This window comes from Austrofundulus limnaeus, unplaced genomic scaffold (assembly GCF_001266775.1).
Source record: "Austrofundulus limnaeus strain Quisiro unplaced genomic scaffold, Austrofundulus_limnaeus-1.0 Scaffold831, whole genome shotgun sequence".
NCBI lineage: Eukaryota > Metazoa > Chordata > Actinopteri > Cyprinodontiformes > Rivulidae > Austrofundulus > Austrofundulus limnaeus.
The window spans coordinates 204,948-208,919 of record NW_013953233.1 but is presented as its reverse complement, the minus strand read 5'-3'; positions in this window follow the sequence as shown (position 1 = coordinate 208,919).

The following is a 3,972-nucleotide window of genomic DNA, read 5'->3' as shown; positions in this document are numbered from 1 at the left end:
AGTGTCAGTGCTAGCGCAAAGGCTAACAGGCTAATCTGAGGTTCTTCTTCCATGAAGCAGCTCTAAGCACCAGACATCAGTAGGTCCATCCAGAGGACCTACTTATTTTTTTCTTGTTGATATTGTCCAAGATTAACCTTCAGGGTGGATATAGCTCGCTAGCAGCCTCGCACCGAGGACCTATCCACGTCATCATTTACCCAGAATGCTTTGTGTGGAAATAAAATGGCTCCGTCTGTGTTAAAATATATTTTAAACTCCTAGTTTAAAACTGATAAAAACTGAACATCCTACAGTATTTTTAGTCTTTATTTTACAGTTAAAATATATGTTTATTAAATAAAGTCTAATGTTACAACTAATCATGGATCCTTTAAAAGCAGGATAACATAATTTGATTTATACTTTTTACAGTTTAATGTCCGAACTTTAATATTTTGTATTTATTCAAAAAACTCCATCAATCTAAATAAGTTTCCAATAAAAGTGTAAGTTTTCTTTCTTCTAAAGAAAACTGTTTAATAAAAACAGAAACACATGAATCTCAAGGACTTTTCWGATTCTTTTCATCTATAAAAGACATCAGTCTTATTGCAAACATTTTTAAATATGTGATTCATTTTTAGCCTCTTTATTTCATCACAGAGTTTTGTCCTGAGTTTTATTTTGGTGAAGACCTTGAGATTGGAGCGTTTTGGTGGAAACCTCGTTCTGTCGACACATTAGTGTCTGTTAATGGACCCATTGAGCTTCATTCAATCTGTCTGCCTCTCGGTGTCATTCACAAACGCATTAGCTGAAACTCAACACCTGCACTGCTTTCACTGCAGCAGTTTCTGCCTGTTAGCACCAAACACTCAGGTTTCCTCCAGCTGCTGCTGCCTCTCTCCCTCTCCTCACTAATGTGGACAAATTTAAAAAACATGGTTTCCTCTGTGATGAAGAGGAAGCAGGAAGTGTTCAGGGTCTAAACATTAAAGCCACTGCAGAGAAAACTAGTTTTAAACTCATCCACAGCTCAGACTCCATGTCAGAACCATCTGTCAGAGTTTMWACATATTTAACACTTTTTATTCAATCGCAGGTTAAGATGGAGGATTTTTACTGATTTTACTGACAATGTTGAACTTATAATGTGATCTTAAACTGCTCGGCCAAAATTACGTGTCCTCCTGGATTTAATTAAAGGGGCAATACATGTAAAATCTAYTTTTTTGAGTTTTATATCATGTTATAATGTTATAATCTCATAAAAAAACATGCCCAAAGCCCACGAYAGGTCACAGTGACGGGACGGGACAGAAGCAGAAGGTGGTTCTTAAAGAGACAGAGGCCAATTTCAAGGCGTTTAGAAGAGGAAGTGATGAGAAGATAAGTTTATTTTCTATTTAAACAAAAAAACAGCATTTTAATAACAGCTAAAGGTGACATAGATACTTTATTATGGTATAGTATTTAAATATATGCCTGAGAAACACTGAATATTGACCCTTTAAGTGCAATGATGTGGGGTCTACAGGTGGTCAGGTCTATGATGTGAGGTCTGCAGGTGGTCAGGTCTATGATGTGGGTTCTCTACAGGTGGTCAGGTCTATGATGTGGGGTCTACAGGTGGTCAGGTCTATGATGTGGGGTCTGCAGGTGGTCAGGTCCAGGTTCAGCTCACAGAATGAGGTCAGTTGAGTACCTGAATATACTGAACGTTCAGGTGATTCCATCAGAGGATTGTTTCTTACCTGAWGACACAGACATATTTCAAGAGGACAATGTCAGGATTCTTGGGGCTCTTATTGTGAAAGAGTGGCTCAGGGAGGACGAGACATTTTCACACATGGACTGGCTCCACAGAGTCCAGTGAGAACCTTTGAGATGTGCTGGAGAAGKTCAGAGTCCACCATCATCATCATCAATGAAAGATGTTGGTGAAGAATTAATGCGACACTGGAATAAATAAATCTGGTAAAATGAAGAAGTTTATCAAACAACGCCACAGAGACTGTGTGTCGTAAACACAGATATTAGAGTGTGACCAGGCAGTGTCTGTTAACTTTATAAGTTTTATAACCAAATCTTTTTATTTGCTTGATTCTCCTTATTTTTTATATTTTCTACATCCAGGCGCAGGTCAGACACAAACTCCCATTTCCTTGTGTGTGTTGTTTATTTGTTGATTTTCTGTTGTTTCTGTAGTCTTCCAGACTCAGTCCTTGGAGGACAGATCCCTGTGGTGTCAGGTGAACCACGTGGTTTACTGTGTGAGCTGCAGGGCAGGCAGCGGAGGTCAGAGGTCAGAGGTCAGTCCTGTTATTTTTAGTTTCTTCTTCTGTAAATTAATAATAATGATTCATTTTGGACCCTTGGTTCTTTTTAAATGAATCCAGTCTTTAGTCTGTTTGCTCCCCTGAGCCCCGGAGCTGAAAACCATCAGTTGGTGGTCTCACCATTGTCTGCTGAGAGGAGTGGGGGATGGGCAGATCTAATAAGACTGACTGCACCCCSTCACTGGTTCACTCTTCACTGCCCTTCCTCCTCCTCATCTTCCTCCCTCGGGGTCCATGTCTGTCTGAAGGAGCTGAGCAGACTGCACTCCTGGTTCCTGAAGACCCGTTCAACAATTATCAGAACAGAATTACAAGTGGAACCAGTAGAAACAAGCCTCTGCTCTTGATTTTCATTTAAATACTAGAACATGTTCTGCAAAAATGTTGATGGAACCACATCCTGAACAACCTGAACATCAATGTTCTTTATTAACAATTAAAGACCTTGGAGGTCTCCAGATTAGTCTGGAGCTGGTCACTGTCAGATTCAGAATCAGGACTCTGAAGATCTGGATCTGTTTGTACAGGAAGTGGCTCTTGGAGGCTTTGGGGTGAGGAAACTCCAGGAAACAGAATCCAGAGGAGATGAAAGTGAGGCGCAGAGATCTTCCTCCTCCTGGTTCTCCTGTTCTAAGATCAGTTCTTATTCAAACATGGACTCAAGGCCTCCACATGCTCCATCTGAAGCTGAACCATCGATGCACCTTTCAAACCTCCTGAGACACTCTATTATAGATATTAATACAAATAATAATGTAAACACCGTTGATGTGTGATCGCTCTGCTCTAAACTGGGTGTGGCTCATATCTACAACCAGTCAGAGAGTCAGAGTCCACAGCTTCACTCTGAGTCCACGTGTGTGACGTCAGGCTGAAACACATCCGTCGGGACAATCTTTATGGATTCTCTTCTAAAACTCGGTCAATAAGCAGAGAGAGAAAGAGAGGAGGCTGAGGGGGAAAGACAGAAATAAAAGAGATGAAGTCATTCCCTGAGGTATCAAAGTGCTGCACACCCACAGAGCTAGCATGGCTCACCAGGATGGGTTCTGACCAACCAGGTTCACAAACATCAACGTTCACTCCACAGATACCTCTGAACAAACTGTGTCCATGTTTTAACAGCCTGACGGGTTCCTCTAACCCTGACCCTGACCCTACCACACCACACACAAACATCACAAACATTRATACAATGAAGCCTGAAGGTGGTGCTGACAGCAAGAACAGGCTTCAGAACAAGAGAAGAAGATTCAGAGCAAAGCAAACACTGTCTTTATGTCCAAAAACATTAACAAAACCAGTAATTTAATCTAAATAAATCATTAAAACAAGCTTTGAATTGATAAACTAACAGAAATTAAATAACTGATAACAACTAATGAGACCATCATCCTGTCTGAAGGGACTATTTACACACAGGAACAGAACCTTATCAGAACCAGAACCCTGTGTCCATGCAGGACATGTTACAGATTGTGTCCTGCATGGACACATGTTACAGGTTGTGTCCTGCATGGACACATGTTACAGGTTGTGTCCTGCATGGACACATGTTACAGATTGTGTCCTGCATGGACACATGTTACAGATTGTGTCCTGCATGGACACATGTTACAGATTGTGTCCTGCATGGACACATGTTACAGAT